The following is a 23139-nucleotide window of genomic DNA, read 5'->3' on the forward strand; positions in this document are numbered from 1 at the left end:
CCACCACCAGTACCACCACCACAAGTACCACCACCACCAATACCACAACCACCACCAATACCAATATCATCACCACCACCAATACCACCATCACAATTACCACCACTAGTACCACCACCACCAGTACCACCACCAATACCACCACCACCAATACCCCACCACCAATACCAACCCCACCACCAATACCACCACCACCAATACCAATTCCACCACCAATACCAATTCCACCACCATATCCTCCCACCACCACCATCAGTACCTCCACCACCACCACCGATACCAATATCACCACCACCACCAATACCACCACCACCACCACCACCAGTACCACCACCAGTACCACCACCACCAATACCACCACTACCAATATCACCACCAATACCACCACCAGCAATACCACCACCACCAATACCACTACCACCAACAATACCACCACCAATACCACCACCAATACCACTACCACCAATACCACCATTACCACCACCAATACTACCATCACCAATACCATTACCAATACCACCACCAATACCACCAGCACCAATAATACAACCAGCACCAATAATACCACCACCATTACCACCACCACCAATGCCACCACTACCACCATAAATACCCACACCACCACCAATATCACCACCAAAACACCACCAAAACACCACCACACCACCAATACCACCACCACCAATACCACCACACATACCACCACCACCAATACCACCACCAATACCAACACTACCACAACCAATACCAACACCACAACCACCACCAATACCAACACCACAACCACCAGCAATACCTCCACCAACACCACCAATACCCCCACCACCAATAACAACAATACCACCACCAATACTAATAACACCACCAACAATACCAGTACCACCACCACCAATATCAATACCACCACCAATACCAATACCACCACCAATACCACCACCACCACCAATACCACCACTACGAATATCACCACCACCAATAACCCCACCACCACCAATACCACCTTCTCAGCACCTCTCGCTCACTAGTAACAGCAGGGGCACTGTATGAGGTCGGAGCTGCAGCTGAGACCAACCCTCCCTCCCTCCTTGCCTGCCATAAAGCACAGTTCACCCTGCACCAGGAGGTGAAACCAGGGCCCTATTGCAGCTGGAGTGTTTTTTTATTAGGCCAAAGATAGCAATGACATTACGCAAAGCCACACTGCACACTCAAAGCACAAAGAGGGCAGGAAATACCCCCATCCTCCTACACTTTCTCCTGAGCCGCAACAGTATAATCACAGAGCAAAATGTGTTGGAGCGCTTTGTTAGTGTTTATAACTCGGATCAAATGTAAATCTCACTTCACACTTTGTGTCTGTGTAATTTACAACACTTACACATCTTTTTCCCTGCACTATTTATCGCTACCTTGAAGACGTCGCAGGCTGGTTTCTTCCTCTGATATTTACAATCTAACAAGCGGGCGAGAAGGCCCTTTATAACAATGAAATAGGTCTCGCATTTGCGAGACTTTAAGCTATTAGTATTATAAATGACAATGCCTTTTATTTATGTTTTAAAACCCAAAACATAAATAAAAGGCATTGTCATTTACAATGCCAATAACTCAAACGTGCGTGAATGCGAGACCTATTGTATTGCAAATGCTTGTTTTGAAGAGCATGTGCTCATGCAAGGCGTGGCGCCCTGACTTTAAAACGCGCTGACTGCAGATATGCTTGCTAATGACATTTAAGATAATTTAAAAGCAAGCATGAAAAGTGTTTCCATCAATGTTCCGAAGCAGCAGCACCGTTAGACTAATGGCAGGCCTAACCCTGAGTTGACTGGAGTACTGCAAAAAGGAGTTCAGAAATAATCGGAAGAGTGCCCCCCTTTTTTTATGTATATAATTATGATTTTCTTGGCTCCTTTTACCAAATTAGTGTATGACTACAAGGGTCACCAGGTGTCTCAAACTTCAGGGGGCACATGATATCTGTAATCAGGGTAATGAGTGTGCAGTATGAATGAGTGACTAAGATGTACTGTAGAGTGGGTTTGCTGTGTGGTGCTGTGCTCACCCCAAATCACAAAGCATGGTTTACTGGTGATTTGTCACTATGTCTCCAATATTTGCTACATATTACCACCCACAAATTGCCTAATTGTCAGGATCCAAAAGCAATGTCACCTGAGAGAAAAGGATACTCTCTCTGACTTTTGTGATGTTTATGTCTGTGTACCTAATATTTGTTTTTCATAAACAAGAGCAAGAGGACTAACCATTAAGAAGTTCGAGTATTATTATAGGCACAATTTGCATGTATGAGTGCATGCACATATGAGTGTTGAGTGCATGTGCCTGTGAGTGTTGATCTTGAAGAATTCCTTGAACCCCAAGGGGTCCTCAGCAGACTGAGACATGTTGATCATGGACACAGATACTTAGAGCCTAATTACAAAGCCATAGTGGCGTTGTGGGCACCGCCGCACCAGTGGTCCAACCACCCTATTATAAGCTGGACTGCCATGGGACCACCAGTGTTGCTGCAGTCTTGAGGCTGCAATATCCTTGTCTGTGCCGCTGCAGCACTTCCAAGCATATTATGAGTTTCCTCTCCACCATGGTTTGCATGGCAGTGAGCCCGCCATGAAAACTGTGGCAGAGAGGAAACAAAGGGGGCCGTATAGGGCCCCCCATTGCCTCAGGGCCACGGTGCACCTGCAGGGGGGCACATGTTGTGCCTCACTGTGTGCAGTCACCCCCTTTCCTGCATTGTATAAACTTTACAGTCCATGCCATGCAGGAATAGGCATTGGTGTTTCCATTGCGGTGTCTTTTTTATGGGAACCGCTGCGGGAACGCCAAATGAGCGCCCGCCAAACCACGAGATTACTTGTAATTTTTCCGGCAGTTGAGTTTGGCAGTCCTGGATCAGGATGCTGGCATGGTGGTCCACTCCAGGGCTGCCAGACTTGTAATCAGGCCCATAGTGATTATCCCAAGGGTCCCGCCACCATTGCTTTTAATATCCCTGGAAGAAATAAACAATAAATCACAGATGCCAGTATCTTTCAGAAGGGATTTTTAACCATATTGATCCCATATTTCACCTCATTTTATTGGGGGGGAATTCCTCATAGCACCAAAGTGCTTCGTGTGGTAGCAGGCAGCCATTACACCATCCTGAAAAGTTGTTTTGGGGACCGACAACGTAATGATGAAGCATGCCGTCGATTGTGATTTTTCTGAATAATTTTTATAAGACATCTGCCAAACTCAACAAATCTGCTTCTTGCATGTGATATTAGGAATATGTCCTTGTATCAGAGCCAACTATCTCAATAGCTTTTTCTGTTTTGTTATTTCATTTAGGAAGGACGCTATCCTGAGTAGCCCTATCCTCACTTTACCCCCTTGTAATACCTTATGCCAAATTTTAGCACCTGAAAAGTCTTGGGGGAATGGGTTAGATTTTCACAATTTAAATTTACACAGTACAGAATGCACTGGATTAATGATGCAGCTACGTGTTTCAGCAAATGAATGGCTTGATAACACGCTGAGCCATTCAGAAATACGTGCATAAATAAACAAAAACGGAGGCATAGGACTTGTGGTGCGAATTGTGTGATGTGTTGGTCTGTGTAGTTTCCTATGTGTGAAACTCTGTTAGGTGAGGCCTTACTTTGTGACTGTGTAAGGCTAGTGAGTTGGATATTACCCATTTCATATTTCCCGGCGTGTGGGGATGGGTTGTGTTTGGATGATACCCTGAGTGTCGATTTCCTGTTAGTAAGAATGTCTATGGTTGGAAGTTGCCTTTAATGTGCTGTAGTGGGTACATGAGGGTACCTTTGTCCTGCAAGTTGTGCAGTAGAGGGAACACAAGGGTTCCTTTGTCCTGCAAGTTAGTGTGCTGTTGTGGGAACATGTGCGTTCCTTTGTCCAGCATGGTAGGCTGTAGTAGGAACATGTGCATTCCTTTATCCAGTGAGGTGTGCAGTAGGCGAGCGTTGCTCCTTTGTCCTGCAGTGTAGGCAGTAGTAAGGGTGCATGAGTTCCTCTGTCCTGAGTGGTGTGAAGTAATCTTCGAACTAGTTGTGTGTATAGATATGTAGTAAGTGATCTTTATGTAATGTAATCTTATGTCATCATTTTACCTTACAATTCAAGGAATGTAATGATTTATGCCAGTGACGTAATCTTATGTAATTTTCCTTTACAATTCTAGGAATGCAATGATTCATGTAATGTAATCTTATGTGACGTGATTTTATTTTACTTTCCTGGCGATTTAGGATTGGTTACTTACATTTACAGGAGGTGAATGTGTATTTTCTTTCAATTTGCTTCCTGTCGTTTCTTTTATTTCCTGAAGGAAGGAGATGAGTTATATCCTTTAGTCTCCGAGTTGCTTGCTGCTCAGCCTGTGTGAGTGTGATGTAAAAGAATGTTCATGAGTGCATTGTTTGGATGATTGGTCAGTTGGAATGAGTGGAGCTTAGCATTAGGATGCTGTTCCTGGTAGGCTGTACCATCTTACCAGTAACTGAATAAACCTACATAATCTCCACTACTGGCTACTGGACTGATTACTTACAAGGACCTTACTTCGTTTACAGAGGTGTTATGAATTCCAACTAACTGACAAAGACATTCTTTTGGAACATAATCAAGGTTATGTGGGTCACATAGGGTCATTGGTCTCGATCATCATTGTGAGTGCCCGCTTATGTATAGCTGGAGTTTGGATAAATCCCACTTCACCGACTATCAAGGAGTGGTGGGTAGTATTATGACAGGTTTAATGAGTCTGAAGTGGCCTTGGCCAAGGCCAGAGATCCTCACCCCATTCTTTAATGAAGTTAAACAGGATCTGGTCCAACATGAATTGGGAATAGTCCTGTGATAGGAAACTCGTACAAATGATGTCAAAACGTGGATTTACGGAGGGCGCGCGACGCGGCGATCAAGATGGCCGCTCCCCCCTGAGCTCCGCGATTTCGGTGTCGCTTCTGCTGTGAAGGCTCCGTTTTCAGAAGGCGTTTCTCGGCGGAAACGGCCGTTTCCAGCGTCGGAACTGCCCCCCAACACCTGGGTATGTTTCTGCACGCTTTCTGACTGTTTTGGGCATTTTATTTTGCGAAAATGCAATTACCTCGGAAACGGCCGCCATTTTGTTTTTTATTTTTTATCGTTTTTTAATATTTTTGCTTCTTAACCACCCAGAATGTTCCCACTTCAGAACGATCGCCCAATGGCCTTGTTTTTTTACTATTCCAAAGGTTTTTAAGGGCATTTGAACTCTTTTGTGGCATTTGGTGACTTTTCTTGGCTTTCCCTTTGTTGTCGGACCTTGGCCTCTACTATTGACCTCAACATTTGCCTTGTCATTGTTCGGTTGCGGTTTTGCCTCTCCTGGGCCCATTTCAACTTTCTTTTTGTGCTCTGCAGACTCCAGTTGGTGTATTCTTTCAGCATTTCGTTGCTCCTTTTGGTAATTTGCAGCCCTCATCCCACGGTACGCTGCTCATACTTTACCTTACGCCTTTAATCTTTCTCTTTTTTTTTGGCTTTGCCAATATGGAGCAAGGACATACTACAAAAGCTTCCAATGCTGCTTCCACCTCACGTAAGGACCCTACACCTGTGGGCAAACGCCTCAAAAAGGACCCACCATCTCCTTCCAAGTCTCCGCCTCCTGTCACTCTTGAGGACCTTATGGAAGAACTTCGCTTAATTCGCCCTTTTATTGCAGACACCACTGCTACTCTGCAAAGGCTGGATGACAAGTGGTCTAATCTTGACAAAAGGGTTACTGACTTTGAGCAAAAGATCAGTGACGCCCAAGATATTGCCGCCAAACTGGTCACTCTCACTAAGGAGGTTCAGGTCCTCAAGAAAACGTCTGAAGATTTGGAAAATCGAAATAGACGCAACAACCTACGTATTTATGATGTTCCGGAGAATTCTGAAGAGTCTGACATCATCCTTTTTTTGAAGACTCAAGTCTTACCAATTGTTGGTATGCCTAAACATGTGGATGTCAATATTCAACGAGCACACCATCTGGGTCCTAAAAACTCCTACTCATCTTCAAAACCTAGAGGCATTATTGCTTATTTTCTTCTCTATTCTGACCTCATGACTATTCTCCACTCAGCCAAACAACACAAGCAACTGTTATGGTCAGGTCACAAACTATTTTTTTCTCAGGATGTCTCCAAACCGACTGCAACGCGTCGAAAAGAATTTCTGGACCTGCGGCCTACGCTTCGTTCCATGAACGCTAGATATGGTCTAATTCATCCTTGCTTTTTCAAGGTTACATACAAGGATCGGTCTTACAGCTTCGAGGATCCGGCTGATCTCCGCAGGTTCATCCATTCCCACAGAGACGACTCCATGGAGCAAAGCGGCTCTTAACTTACAATGTCTCTGCCTCCGTGTTTATTTTATTGTCTACCATGTGTTGACTTGTTGTCTCCTTTCGTATTCCCTCACTCTTTGGTTTTTATCGTTCCTTAGGTCCGTTTCCTGTTGTTCCGTTTGCCATCCTCTCCATTGTATTGTGTCATCGTTCGTTTCCGTCATCCCAGTACGCTGTTTCCCTGCATACTTGTTCGGTAAGTCTCCTTCATTTGTTCTTATGTCGTGCTCGGTCCTTGGTTCTCTTTGTATTTCTCTTCTATTCCTAGTCTTCTCTTCTTCTGGTTCCTCGGACTGTGTTCTCGACCTTTATGTTTTTCTTCTTGTGCGGTCGTCTTTTCTCGCTGCTCCCGCTCACACTTCATTGTCCTTTTTGTTACGTGTTCTGTATGGCTGGAGCCTTTTTGGTTCTCCTCGCCATCTTTCTTCTTGCTGTCTTCTTTAGGGTAGCTCTTGGCTCCCTTCTTCCTTCTTACTTACTTCCCTCTCCTTTTTGGTTTCTCTCAACATTTTTTACTTCACTCGCCCTTTCCCTATTACTCCTCTTTTCTCTTCTCCGTTGCAATGGCACTAGTCCCTCTAATCCCTTTTTCTCATTTTCTCTCATTCCCCCTCTGTACCTCCTTCTGCTGGTTTTGTATCGTCTTTCTTTGATATTTCTCTCCTTTTCTGTTTGGTGTCTATTCTGCTCTTTTTTCTATTTCATTATGTTAGTTGTGAGTTACTTCTTTCCACCTTCCTTTTGGCACTGCGTTATTAATCACTTCTTCGTTTTCTCCTCCGTTTCTATCTCTTCACTCCGTCTCATTACACCATCTCATGTTGGCATTGCTCCTTTTTTTCTTCCGCTCTCTCTACTTGGGTTTCTTTTCTATTTCCATCGTTCCTCTCTTTATTATATTTGGCTTGTCTTCATCTCTCCTTGCCAATCTCTCTATATATTCCCTCTTCTTACCTGTATTACACTCTCTCTTTTTCCTTTTCCCTTAATCTCCTCCTATGAAAGGTTTTCGACTAATTTCCTGGAATGTTAAGGGTCTTCGCAACCCTATCAAGAAACAGCGTGTTTTATCTCATCTTGCTCGTTTAAAATGTCAAATTGCCTTTTTACAAGAAACACATCTTTCTACACAGGAGTTATCGTTGTTACGTAAACAATGGGTTGGGGATGTTTTCTGCTCTCCTGCTACTAATCACAAGAATGGTGTTGTTATTCTATTTCATAAAGCATTGTCTGTTCAAATTCTAAATGAAACTGTTGATACTAATGGTAGATGGTTGCTCCTTGATTGTAAAGTTAATAATGTTCATCTCTCTCTTTGTAATGTCTATGGTCCGAATGGCATTGATTCCTCCTTTTGGAATGATTTCTCCTCCCTTCTCTCTTCTAATGCTAATGACGATTTGATTGTTGGGGGGGATTGTAATCAATTGATGGACCCCTTTTTGGACCGTAAATCACAAGCTCGTTACATTCCCAATAAAATGCAAAAGTCCTTCCATAGATCCATCTCCTCCAGAGGCCTTATAGATTCATGGCGGTTGTCCCACCCTGACTCTCTGGAATTTTCCTTTTTTTCTCCTGTGCATAATTCCCTCTCCCGTATTGATTATATTTTTCTCTCCCACCATGCCTTCCAATTTATGACCAACTCAGAAATAGGTTCTATCCTCATCTCAGATCATGCCCCGGTTATTTTAGATATGGATTACCCCTCTCCCTTGCCTCAGGCCCGCAGATGGCGCTTTAATAACTCCCTTTTACTTGATCCCACTTTTATTGAACATTTCACTCACTTCATGGATGACTTTTTCACTACCAACTCTCACTTTTCCTCTGACTTTCATTTTCTCTGGGATGCTTTTAAGGCCACTGCTCGGGGTTCTATTATTGATTTTGTGTCACGTAAAAAAAAGAAAGCGCTTTCACAGGCTTCTTCCTATCTAAAACGCATCAAAGAACTTGAGCATCTTTATTACACTTCTAATTCTCCGGATTCTTTATCCTCTCTCATTACTGCTGAACTGCAATTTAATAAACATTCTTGGGAATCGGCCTCCAATCAGCTTCTTCAATTTAATGCAAAGATGTATGGTGGTCGTAATAAAGCGGGTAGGGCTCTGGCAAACTACCTTAAAATTAAAAAACAGAAATCTAAAATTGTCTCGATTACAGATTCACAAGGCTCGCCCCAAACTTCTGATGCCAAAATTCTGGATTGCTTTGTTCAATTTTATTCTTCTCTTTATACCCCTGAGTCTTCCCCTTCAGTAGAGCAATTAGATTCTTTCTTTAATTCTGTCCCTAAACCTCCTACTCCTTTGGTGGATTTCTCTTCTCTTGATGCCCCGATTTCAGAAAAAGAAATCCTTGCTGCCCTCTCTCTTCTCCCCAAAGATAAGACACCTGGCCCTGACGGCTTTACTGTGCGTTTCTTTCTACAATTTAAATCTGTCCTGGTTCCTCACTTGCTCCAGCTAATTAATCACTTTCTCTCTTCTGGTGAATCCAAAGGCTCTTTCACGCAAGCTATGCTTGTTCTTCTCCCCAAAAAAGATAAGGACCCTTCCCTGTGTAAGAACTATCGACCCATCTCTCTCATTAATACTGATTGTAAATTATATGCGAAACGTCTGGCTCTACGGATTAATTCCATCATCCCCGATTTGGTCAACATTCATCAATCCGGATTTGTTAAGGGTAGATCCATTACAGACAATTCTAGGACCCTTCTTAATATCATTCATCTCTCTGCTAAAATGGGTGTTCCTTTGGCGGCCATTACTCTAGATGCCGAGAAGGCATTTGACCGTGTCCATTGGGATTTTATGTTTGGTGCCCTGCGCTGGCACGGTTTCAGTCCCACTTTTCTTAAATTAGTTCATTTGCTTTATTCTGCTCCTTCTACTTCTATATGGATTAATGGTATGCAATCTGATTATTTTCCCCTTCATAGAGGTACCAGACAAGGCTGTCCACTCTCCCCCCTCCTCTTCATTTTGGCTCTCGAACCTTTCCTTGAGAAAATTCGTCAATCCCCTTCCTATTCTGGCTTTCTTTATAAAGATGTGGAGATTAAGTTTACTACTTACGCCGACGATATTCTGCTTTATATTTCTAACCCTGCTACTGCTCTCCCTGCTTTCTTTTCTTTACTACATGATTACTCCTCAGTTTCTGGTTATAAATTAAACATCGATAAAACAGAAGTCCTTCCCCTCAATAAATTTTGTCTTCCTCACATGTTTCAGGGCTCCAGTTTCCAATGGAATTCTGGGTCTATTAAATGCCTTGGTGTCTTATATGCTAACACCATTAGAGAAACTATCAGACTTAATCATTCCGATATACTTAAAAAGCTCTCTTCTCTTATAGAGCGTTGGTCCCCTCTTTTTCTTTCCTGGTGGGGTCGTCTTTCTACTATTAAAATGATGCTCCTTCCTATCGTGAACTTCTGTCTTTCCATGCTTCCTATCTCTCTCCCCCATTTATTTTTTACGTCTATCAATAGTCTTTTTTCCAAATTCCTGTGGAATAAGCGTAAGGCCAGAGTCTCTCTTCTCAGTCTTCAACAACCTAAACATCTTGGTGGTGTTAACTTCCCCAACATCTCACGCTTTCACTCTGCTTTTTCTCTCAAGCAAATTTGGCCTTTCCTTCTCGAAACCTCATCTCCTCCTACTACGGCTTGGAGCTCTCTGGAATTGGCTCACCTTCACCCCTTTTCCTTTCTTCTTGCCTCCAATCTCACCCAACCACCTCCTAAGCTGCTTTCACCTACTTTTAAACACTCCAAAGCTTTAACACTTGCCCTTTTCCGCTCCTTCTCTGTCCCATCTACTCTTCATTTGAATACCCCACTCTGGTATAATAAATCTCTTAAACTACGTAATCGGGCGCTTTTTTGGGAAGGAATGGATCGATAAAGGAATTCTCACTTATAGACAACTCATTTCTAACAATTCCTTATTACCCTTTTCAGCACTTTGTGACTCCTTTGGTATCTCCAACAAATACTGTGCACACTTTCACGAACTTCTACCTAAACTATCCACTATTATCTTGCAACACATCCCTTCTCCCTCTTCACCCCCCCTTTTTGCCTCTCCACCAAACTTTCAGGCTCCCCTTAAGGCCTCTGCTATTTATAAATTACTTTCCCCCCCACTTTCTGATAGGCCTAAAACTAACCTCGAACTTCTCTGGGAGTCGGACCTCAATCAAACTTTTCCCTCACCTACATGGGACTCTATTTGGTCCAAACTTCATTCCACCTCCCGGTCCGCTAGCACCACACAAACCCTTTACTTTTTTTATAATAGATTATTTTATACTCCCTGTGACTTATTCAAATTTAAATTGTTAGATGCTAAGAAGTGTTGGTCTTGTTCATGCACTTCTGGTGATTTGGTTCACATGTTCTTTCTTTGCCCTAAGGTCCACCTTATGTGGTCCCACATTTGGTGTACACTTAACAAGATTTTGTCCACTAATGTTCCTTTTCTTCTTTCTTCTGTATTTCTGGGTGGTTTGGCCCCTGTTTGGGATGTCCCGCTTCATATTCGTAAATTTATTGATCTCTGTATTGCTGTTGCTTTTCAAATCATAACAACTAACTGGAAAGATACCAAAAATGTGGTTTATAATGCTTGGTGGAATTTACTCTGCCATCATCACAGATTAGATCGTGCATGTGCTTCTTCTATTCCGATGTTGATTAAACGTGATTTGCTTTGGTCCCCTTTAACAGACTATTTATCTAAATGTGCCTCATGATCACTTGTTATTGTTTTTATTAGTATTACTGTTATTACAATTTTTATATACTTTTATTCTTTTGTACATCTTTACTCTGTTTATCATTTATTTTTCACTGCTATTCCCTTTCCCTTCCCCCCCTTTTTTCCTTCTTCTTTCCTTCTCTTTCTCTCTCTTCTCCCCACAAACTGAAAAGTTATAAAAGCATTCCTTCATATGTATAGTGTTGTCCCCCTTGGGGCTTTTCTTGTTCTGATGGCACAGTATTCTCCATAACTATTTTGTTTCTTGCTGCTCTTTTTTTTATGCCGTTGTACTGATGTTTTACATTGTTTTATTCAATTCAATAAAGCTTTTCAAACTCAAAAAAAAACGTGGATTTACATGATTTGGATTTTTTCTAAGGTATTTCATAAAATATCTTTCTTCCTTTGTTCTATTTGATTTTTGCGTGCAAAATTGTGTATATTAATCAAGTTATTAATGAGTTATACGTTATGTAATTAACAATAAAAAATGTGTGTGGGAATGTATGCTGGCTCCATCAAAAAATAAAAAATTATCCTTAAAAAAATTCCTGCATATGCTCCTCAGAAAATATGAGAACTACATGAATAAAATATTCTGGAACATTTAATATAACGATTTTTTTAAAATGATTAAAAAGTATGTTATATTTCAGAAATAACTTCAAATATGTTTAATGCAACGAAAAACATGCTAGATAATTATGAACAAAAACAATTAAGAATTATATTTACATTGCAGATGTCTTTACAAGAACTGAAATTGCCTAAAGTTCCATAGAATCTGGTTAATAATTGTATAATACTTTTGTTAATGGAGCAATCACTATAAGATGCTATGCAAGGGGGATGTTACATATATATAATTTCAGTAAATGCATTTAAGTTACGTGAAAAATTAGGTATTGCATGGTTAGTAGACCGATTTATTACAATACATATTAATGTGTTACTATTTGAAGTTATCTAACAAGAAAAGATGCTGGGTGACAAGGGATCTTATATATAAATTATATATAAATTATACATGGAGAAATGTGATCGTCAAGGTTTACTGAAAGAAGAATCTGTATTTTCAAACCCAATGGAAACTTAGGGCCCCATTAGGATGACGGGCGGACATTGTCCGCCCGCCACCCTATCGGAGAACGGAACCGCCTACCATAAGGGCGGGGGTCCCGTGGGGGGAATTAGGATGTGCACGCCACAGTGGCGGGCACATCCTGCAGTTTTAGCATTGTGGCGGGCGGTGCACTCTGCACCGCCCGCCACAATGCAAAAAATGCTTTTTCGCATTTGCGTATGCAAAGCGGCAGGCACCGCGCGGTGCTTGTCGCTTTGCATATGCAAATGTGTGGGGGGGTACCATAGGTACCCCCCCTGTCCTCCCCCACCTCTGCCTACACCAGGGGGGTCTGCAGGGGGCCCCCCGCAGCAAACACCGCCTGCCTTTCCGTGGCGGCATTGCCGCAGCGGAAAGGCACCTATACCTCAGCATCGTAATATGGGTGGCGGTGTCCATTGGACACCGCCACCATATTATTCCCTTTCCGCCGCGGTCGCAAGGCGACCGGGGCGGAAAACAGGCGGTTGGTGTTTTTCACCGCCGCCATTCCCCCCGCCATCCTAATATGGCGGGGGGCATTTGGGCTTGCGATGTCGGGCGGATTGCCTCCGCCAGGCCGGCGGTGGCCACCGCCAGCCTGGCGGAGGCAATCCGCCCGACATCGTAATGGACCCCTTAATTTGTATGTCAGCAAATCACAGGCAGCTACTTCTAACAGTTGTTGCAAACTGAAGGCATCAGCAAAAGGCTTCTCAGGAAGGTAGCCTAGGAAGCAAGAACAAATTTGTCAACAACAGAAGCAATAACAGGTTAAATTAATCAACATTAGAAACAATAGCAGGTTGTCCAGCTCAGTGGTTATCTTTTTGGTAAAAGGAAAGTACTTAAGTTACACAGAATAACATAATACTACACAGTGCAATAAGGGGATTCAGTCAGAGGGTTTTAATCCTATTTGCAATCTACTTTGAGGCACTACATCCTTTGGTAGCCTGGGATAAGGCACTGATTAGGCACAGGTGCAGTTCAGTCAGAACACCTGCAATGTGTAAATGTACACAAAACTTCAGTTCTCTTTCACCTCTTTAAGCTTACTTGGCAAAATTCTCAAGTTCATATCCCAGACATTGGTCTGGTTCCTCACACTCTCATGCCACTCACAGTTTAAAAATGTTTTTATTTTTATTAACCATGAAACACATGCTTCAATAGAAAACAGTATGGTATATATAATAGGTGGTATAGCATATACAGATACATAGCAACGTTCACATTGCAAATTCCCACTAGCCCATCGTTTCCGCCAAGGTGATGGGGGATGCAACAAATCACATGATCCCTGACCAGGGCCCCCCCATACAGCTAATCATTGGTCCCTAAAATTCGCCCAAGCCTACCATATCTTTTCCCATTTGCGTGGGCATCCTCTGCTCTGGTATATTGTTTGCTCAGCCCGTTGACACCAGTCCAAGTCATTTTTCCAGGACTCCACAGTTGGAACCCCCCGGCACCCCATAGTTGAGCAAAGTTCCTTTTTTTCCACCACACCCGCCAGTGCGAGCCAGATTTTGGCCTATTTGGGCCAGACTATATCATCCGTCACCCCCAGGATATGCCATCTCACATCTACCGGGACCGGGGACCCAACCACCGTTGACATCACTTGGGCCAGGTTTCCCCGGTATCTTTGAATCCTGGGACACGCCCACAGTATATGCATGAATGTTCCAGTCTCACCACACCCCCTGGCACACTTCTCAGATGCACAATGTCCAATGCGATACTGCACTGTCCTGGGGGCATATGAATTATGTGAAATTCGGAGTTGAATTAGTCGGAATCTTGCCCTCACAGCTATTTCATTGGGGCGCTGAAGGGCCTCTGCCCAGTCATCGTCCTCAAGGAGACCCACATCTGACTCCCAGGCCTCCCTCAATGGCCCCATAGAGTTGGGTGAGTTGTTTATCAGCTTCTCATATGTGAGGGATATAGCCCTATCTATCATTGGATCAAGCAGGAGTCTATCCTCCAGTGGTGTGTACTCCGGTAGCGGATCCCCCTCTTTCAAGTGACAGTGAAGTGCATGTCGCAGATGTAGATATCGAAAATACTCGCTCTCCCTATCTGGTACTCTGTCTGTAGATTGCCAAATTCGATCATTTTCCCTCTTTTCCAGATGTCGCCCTGGAGGTGCATACCTATACAGCTCCGTCTAGAGAAGCCCTGAAGGAGCACTGTCTCTCCCAAAAAATCTCCCTCCCACAGTGGGGTTTGTTCCGTGAGTTTGGCCTCCCACCCGGTCATTTTAGTTGCCTTCCGCCATGCTGCGACCACCGTCCGAGTGTAAATTGGGAGGGACTTTTTACCCCTTCTTTTCGTATAGAGTGCAGAAAGATATCTACCTATACCCATGGCCAATCGATCGACCCGGTAAGCTCGTTCCTCGGTCGTAGAGAATACCCACCCATTGACATTGATAAGCTGTGTTGCCCAATAGTATTTTCTGATATCTGGCACAGCCAGTCCTCCCTCGTAAACCCCCTGTTGTAGCTTCCTCAGAGCGATTCTGGGACTGCCCCACCCCCCCACCCCCATAACAATATATGTTGCTCTGACTTGATCGCTCAAAAGAAAGCCTCCGGAATCAGAAAAGGAGTGTACTGTATTGTGTACAGTACGCGGGGAGATCCATCATCTTAAACAGAACTTCTCATGAGGGATACCGGTAAACGTTGCCAGTGAGCCACGTCTCCCTTCAATCTCTCCAGTTGTGCGTAGACGTTTAACTGCATAAATTCCTCCTCCGATTTCGGAATCCAGATGCCCAGGTATTTGAAAGTCTCTTTGTGCACCAATTCCTTGCAAGCTGACGTCAAAACAGGAGGTTCACCCGTCAGAGAGAATACCAGGGATTTATCCCAGTTTATGTGATACCCAGAGTACGCACCAAAATACTGTATTATATGAATGAGTCTATGAAATGTCTGTCGAGGTCTGTGGGCATATAGCAGGATATCGTCCACATAGAGGGAGATACGCTCTTCCCATCCCCCTCCTATGTCAATGCCACTCACCAGCAGATCCCCTCTTACCCATAAGGCCAACGGTTCGAGTGCCAGAGCGAAAAGTATCGGGGAGAGTGGGCAGCTCTGCCGTGTGCCCTTATACAATTCGAAGACCCTTGACATGGCCCCATTAACCCTAACTCGTGCCATCGGTACAGAATAGAGAAGCCCAATTTAATTTAATTTAAATGTATTTATAAAGCGCTAACAATCATCCAGAGTAGGATATCACGGCGCTGTAATAACTAATTATGTGTGGTGGAGAAGTGTGGCTCAATGGTTAGAGCGGCAGACCCTGATGCAGAGGTCTAGCCCGGGACCAGGGTTCAATTCCCCGCCTCGGCGGGTCTTGGGCTCAAAAATTCCACGGACCTGATGATTCTCGCCTCGGTGCCTATTCCAATCATGGAGTCCCACTCTGCAACTCTGGGCAATAGCTTGCTTAATCTCCACAACGGCCCCCACAACGCTAAGGATGCCTGGTCTCCACCTTGGGGGTGCCCAGGAGTGGACACCTCACAGGGAAAACCAGGATGGGTTCCACAGCGGTATTCGTACAAGCGCCTTGAGACCCTTGCGGGTGAGTAGTGCGCTATACAAGTATCAATTTACATTTACATTTACCTGGTCGTGTTAGATTAGTCTGGTTTGGGAAAGAGGAAGGTTTTCAAATGCTTCCTAAATGCCAAATGGCATTCCATGAGTCTGAGGGCCATGGGCAGTTCGTTCCACTTGGTTGCGGCTATGTGAGAGAAGGCTCGCTCTCCCATCCTGGCCCTCTTCACCCGAGTGGTTCTTGCTCTTGCCGTGAATTGGGAGCGAAGATTTCTAGTTGGAGCATAAAGCTGGATCCTGTTTCGAAGAATACATGGGCCAGTGTTGTGCAGTACTCTGTGTGTTATACACAACATTTTGAATGTTGCTCTTTGCCTCATTGGCAGCCAATGGAGCTGACGTAGGCAGCTCTTGGCTGAGTCAAACTTCCTTTTCATGCAAACGGCCTTGGCCGCTGCATTCTGCACCATTTGAAGTTTGGTGAAAAGATATTCTGCCATGCCTATGAACAGGGAGTTTCCGTAGTCCAGCCTGCTCATCAACAGAGACTGAACCAGGATCTTTCTACATTCTAAGGGGATCCAGGGGAGGACTCTTCTAAGCATCTTTAATACAGCGAAACCTTTGCCACATATAGTAGATACGTGGGATTTCATGGATAGAGAGGTGTCAAGCATTACTCCTAGGTTTCTTGCTATTAATGTCGGAGTTGGTGGAGTACCCAGGGATGCTGGCCACTAGCTGTCGTTCCACAGTTGAGTGTGTCCACCGAACAGCAATATCTCCGATTTGTCTGCGTTTAATTTAAGACAATGATTGTGCATCCAATCAGACAGTTCTGAGAGGCAGTTTAATAGCCTATCCCTGGGGTCATTCCTCTCATCCAGAATTACAGTCAGTTGGGTGTCGTCTGCGTAAGAACAGATTTCGACACCCCACTTTCTGCCTATTGTTGCCAGAGAAGATACAAAAACGTTGAACAACGTTGGGCTTAGTGAGGCCCCCTGTGGGACCCCGTATTTGATGTTCCGGCGCGGGGATGAGAAATTGCCCATGTGCACTGATTGCGTTCTGTCCGATAGAAAGGATTGCAGCCACCCCAGTGCTCTGTCCCTGATACCTTTAGCTGCCAAAGTTCTTAGTAGCATGTTGTGTGGTACGGTATCAAACGCCGCCGAGAGGTCCAGTAATATCAAGGCGACTGTTTTCCCCTGGTCTACATGCATTCTGATAGAATCCAGCACGGACAGTAGCGTAGTTTCCGTGCTGTTATTGGCCCTGAAACCCGTTTGTGAAATATCTAGTAAGTTGTTTATTTCAAGAAAGCTGGTCAGCTGCCTATTAACCAGTTTTTCCAGTACTTTAGATAAGTAGGGTAGCTGAGATATGGGTCTATAATTAGCTGCATTATCGATGTCTAAGCCTGTTTTTTTTAGCAAAGGGGTAACTGTGGCGTTTTTCCAGCTGATTGGGAACTCCGCGGTTTTCAGCGAGTGGTTCAGTAGTTGGGTCACTGCTGGGCAAATTATTGGGGTGAGTTGCGAAAAGATATGGTGGGGACAGGGGTCCAGGGGGGAGCCTGATTTGATTTCTAGCATAACTTTGCCCACTTCCTCTTCCGAGAAAGGACCAAAGCTGGAACAACCATCTTGGTCCTCTGGGCTTTCCGCTTTGGGGCTGGGAAATGACGAGTCATCAGATTGGAGGGTGGAAAAAGACGAATAGATCATGTCTATTTTTTCACAGAAAAAATCGTTCATTTTATCACAGCTAACTTGTGTGGGGGCCAGATTTGATGAGAGACTGGTAGGATTGCATAGCTCTTTGACTATTTTAAAAAGCTCTTTAGATGAGTCTTTATTTTCTGTTATTCTGCGAGAGAAATAATCCTTCTTTGCTCTCTTAATGGCTTTAATATATTGTGTGAATTCTTTCTTATATGCCAATCTCATCTCCTGGGTTTTTGTTAGTTTCCATTTGTGTTCGAGCATTGAGCATTTTCTTTTTGCCGCCTTTAATTCTGGCCCATACCAGTTTTCTGAGATGGTACGCCTGGGTTTGGTGTTAGGACGAAGCGCTGAGCAATGTTCCAGTGCTTTCGTAATATGGTTCTGAAGCGTATCTGTTACTTCGTTAGTTCTTGTTTTTTCTACATAGGAGTAGGTGAAGTGTTGCCGAAAAGTTTCTACATTAAACTTTTTCCAGCTCCTCCTTTGAGTTGCTGCTGGACATGAGTGTCTAGTATTTGTAATTGATAGGCCGATGTTGAACTCGATCATGGAATGATCTGTCCATGCCAAAGACTTTATCCCTTTAATGAGAATAGGATTTATATTGGAAAACATCAGGTCTAGAATGTGTCCTGCCTTGTGGGTTGGTTGGTCGATTCTCTGAGACAGTTGTAGGATTTCCATGTTCTCTACTAACTGTTTGGCAAGGGGTTTTTTGCTGTCGTCATAGTGGATGTTAAAGTCCCCTAGGAGCAGTACATTTTTTGTGTGAAGACAAACTGGCATGACTTGTGCTAGAAACTGGGAATTAAACTCGGAAGTGCAGCCTGGTGGATTATATATAATGACACCACCGAGTAGAATTTTGGTGTTAAAAGACACTGAGAATGCCAAGGCTTCATGGCCGCTGGCCTGAGTAATCTTCTCTTGTCTACAAGTGAGAGAGTCTTTAAACAACAATGCTACCCCACCACCCTTTTTTTTCTCCCTGTTCAGGTTGAGAATTTTATACTCGACTGGGAGGGCCATAGCAATGTCTGGGGTGCTGTGGTTGTCCAGCCACGTTTCAGTAATAAAAGCTAGGTCTGGTTTCTCAACATTCAGAATATCCCAGATCTCAATTGCATGTTTAGGAAGGGATCTTGCGTTGAGATAAATACACCTTAATACCACCTCAGGGGTGATGGACTTAGAGGGGCAGTGCCCGGGATCACTCTCCCATTTTCAGTTCTGACAACCAACTGGCCCCATTGTATTCAGGGGTTCCAGTTGTGCACATGACGCAGGGCGTATTGTGCCAAGGATATTGAATTTCTTAAGCTCACTGCTAGAGTACGTAATGGCATTTGTTGTCATGGATGATGGTTGGATGGTAAATTGGGCAGGGGGTCTGGCCCCCGGTCCCGGCCTGTCGCGGACGGGCGCAAACGGGCTTGCCTTTGGCGCGCCCGCTGCGCCCGTCTGCTGCGCCTCCGGAATAAAGGCTCCATTTTAAAGTTAACGAGGGCGGGAGCACTAGACAGCTATCCCTGCTCCTCACCTAAGATGGCGCTCCCCCGGGCAGCGTCCAATCGGCTGCAGTAGGAGAGATCCGGCCGAAGTAATCAGCTAGAGGGGCCCGATATTTAGCTGCCACAGTCCGTTTGACAAAGAAGGTGAACAGCTAGAGGCCAGCGATATTTTGGACGTGAGAGTGACCAAATTTACAAGGTAATTCAAAACACGTATTTACTACAGTTAAAATAAGGCGATTAAAAAGGCAAGCAATTACACTTTGCAAGTCCCGGCTTTCCGCCTCAGGACTAGTTCACACACCACACACACAATAGTAATCAAGGGAGTGTGGGCAGGGGGCTATTTTATAGAAAGCGAGGGCGGGAGGGCGGGAGCACTAGACAGCTATCCCTGCTTCTCTCCTAAGATGGTGCTCCCCCGGGCAACGTCCAATCGGCTGCAGTAGGAGAGATCCGGCCGAAGTAATCAGCTAGAGGGGCCCGATATTTAGCTGCCACAGTCCGTTTGACAGAGAAGTTGAACAGCTAGAGGCCAGCGATATTTTGGACGTGAGAGTGACCAAATTTACAAGGTAATTCAAAACACGTATTTACTACAGTTAAAATACGGCGATTAAAAAGGCAAGCAATTACACTTTGCAAGTCCCGGCTTTCCGCCTCAGGACTAGTTCACACACCATACACACAATAGTAATCAAGGGAGTGTGGGCAGGGGGCTATTTTATAGAAAGCGAGGGCGGGAGGGCGGGAGCACTAGACAGCTATCCCTGCTCCTCACCTAAGATGGCGCTCCCCGGGCAATGTCCAATCGGCTGCAGTAGGAGAGATCCGGCCGAAGTAATCAGCTAGAGGGGCCCGATATTTAGCTGCCACAGTCCGTTTGACAGAGAAGGTGAACAGCTAGAGGCCAGCGATATTTTGGACGTGAGAGTGACCAAATTTACAAGGTAATTCAAAACACGTATTTACTACAGTTAAAATACGGTGATTAAAAAGGCAAGCAATTACACTTTGCAAGTCCCGGCTTTCCGCCTCAGGACTAGTTCACACACCACACACACAATAGTAATCAAGGGAGTGTGGGCAGGAGGCTATTTTATAGAAAGCGAGGGCGGGAGGGCGGGAGCACTAGACAGCTATCCCTGCTCCTCACCTAAGATGGCGCTCCCCCGGGCAGCGTCCAATCGGCTGCAGTAGGAGAGATCCGGCCGAAGTAATCAGCTAGAGGGGCCCGATATTTAGCTGCCACAGTCCGTTTGACAGAGAAGTTGAACAGCTAGAGGCCAGCGAGATTTTGGACGTGAGAGTGACCAAATTAACAAGGTAATTCAAAACACGTATTTACTACAGTTAAAATACGGTGATTAAAAAGGCAAGCAATTACACTTTGCAAGTCCCGGCTTTCCGCCTCAGGACTAGTTCACACACCACACACACAATAGCCCGATATTTAGCTGCCACAGTCCGTTTGACAGAGAAGGTGAACAGCTAGAGGCCAGTCTATGCCGGAAACCCAGACCAAATCCCAGTTTAGTCAGAACGGCAAATAGGTACAGTCATTCAATACTTTTGAACGCCATGTGGGCGTCGAGTGACAGGAGTGCTGCCGGAACATCTGGTTGTTCTGAAACCATATGCATTACACCGTATAGGCATGGAGATTTAACCTGGTGCTTCTGTGGGGCATGAAGCAGGACTGGTCTGGATGTATCAGGGATTGTATTACCGGGTCCACTCACAGTTTTAAGCCATGTGCTTACCAACATTCTTGTAATTGTAGTGGGGGTGGTGCAGGTCAGACATGTACAATGGTTCAGCTAATATGGCAATGGCTCTCAAGCTGCAGGTTTGGTGGCTCACACAGCCGCACTCATGTTTGACAGTAGCAACTTCCCTAAGCTAGGTGCAAATAGGGCACCGCAGCAGCAGATGTGGCCTGCAGGCTGATCATGAACATGTATTTGGCAGTTGTAGCCTCTCAGATGAGTAGGACCTCCAGTTCAGCAGCAATGAAAGAAAGATGTTGACTCCGATGTCAGTGGTGGAAGAACCAGTAATTTATTCCCATGGCAGGTTACCAGTCACACACAATGCCTGACACTTTTAGAAGTCTTTGTGCAGTATCCCAGCAAAAATTGCAACTCTATCAAAGTCACATGCCATGGAAATGGCTATGTGAATCTAGCGACTCGAACACTTTTTACCCTGGTGACTCGCTTCAAAGGTAACAAAAGAGAATCTTTAGTATGAAAGTCTGGTGTAAGCTGTAAGGACAATCTAATAGCTCTTGCTACATTCAAAGACTGTAGAACACACTCATCAGACGATGAGGGTGAATGAGACAGATATGGGAGCACCACCTCTTGTTGAAAGTTGAAGACAAATACATAAGCCAAACAGTGTGGGAGGGTTGAAAAGATGGAAGGGCCCAATCACACTGTGTCTCCCGGTAGAAGTAATGAAACATCACCTTAGCTGGAAGGAACTTAAAGGGAACCTTATCCAAAGGCTGCAGGTTGAAGGGTACTAACAACCAAAGGAAGATCCCATGATAGAATATGGAAAAGGGCCCTGGTCAGAATTATTGTCAGCCGCCAACATGTAGGGAGAGGATGATAGAACTGGAGACCAGAACCTGATGTTCTAGATCCATTAAGCACATTCATTCATCTGTGGAGGCAGCTGTAATTATTCTTGTAAATTGCCCAATTTGAAAGGGAATTCGTGACAAAGGAATACAACTCCTTTTGATCAGTTATTATACAAAAACACACTGGAAGCTAGGGGACCAGGAATACTAATAACACACACCCAGACCCTGCTCCAAAGAAAGAGCAGCTGTGACAGCTCTCTTTTGTAACAAGTTCAGAACCCCATTGCACAACGCTCTATGGCATCTCAAGGCAAGAGAGTAAGAAATAAATAGGAAGCATCTCTTGAAAAACCTCTATGACATGTGTCCTTTTTACATGTGGAAAACTCAATGCTCTGTCACATCCTGAAAAACCTGAAATGGGATCCTACTGGAATATTAAGAGGTTGAACATATTTCATATGGTCAGAGCTGACCCTAAACAAGATGGCAGTTTTGTTTTGTTAATGGCAGTGTCCTGTTAGACCAACCACCACAACGCAGCATTGGTTATAAGCGAATAGGTCATATCAATATCATAGAACAAAATTGTTGTACTAATTGCCCTGCTGATATTGTTGCACATGACTCAAAGAAGGCAGACATCTGGAAACGTTTCAAAGTATACACAACTCACCTTGACGGATGAGTGCACATGATGCTAGCGCAGGTATGGAATAAGAGAAGCACTAACAGCCAGATTCATCATGGTCCCGATTTGCGAGACCTTAATAGCGATTATTAAGTAATCGCTATTAAGGGCTCTCAAATCGGGATTCATGTAGAAATTGCAAAAAAAATTGCTATTCCTACAGCCTCCTTATTTGCGATTAGCAAATTGCTAATCGCAAATAAGGAATAACTCCCCATTCATTCCTATGGGCCTTAAGGCCCATAGGAATGAATGGGGAGTCAATCCTTATTTGCGATTAGCAGTTTGCTAATCGCAAATAAGAATGCGATTTCAAGGGTGCCAGGGGTGTCCAAAGGACACCCTGTAGCACCCCTGAAATGGAAATGGAGCCTGATGTTGCGCACACACATGTCCAAAGGACATGTGTGTGTGTAACATACCACTTAGAAAAATGCACTAAAGTGCATTTTTCTAAGTTTTCTCTATTTACCACGAAGTCAGACTTCGTGGTAAATAGCGGCCGAAAATTGCGAATTTGCAAATGTTTGAAGTTTCATGAATTGCATTTAAGGAATCTCAAATAGAGATTCCTTAAATGCTATTCCTCGCTAAAATGCGAATTCTGTAATAGCGAATTTTGCATTTGGGATGATGAATCCCAAATGCAAAAATTGCGCTCGCAAAGGGCCAGATTCTCAGAATCTGGCCCTTTGCGAGCCCAATTTCCCTTGATGAATCTGG

This window comes from Lissotriton helveticus, chromosome 1_1 (genome assembly GCF_964261635.1).
Source record: "Lissotriton helveticus chromosome 1_1, aLisHel1.1, whole genome shotgun sequence".
NCBI lineage: Eukaryota > Metazoa > Chordata > Amphibia > Caudata > Salamandridae > Lissotriton > Lissotriton helveticus.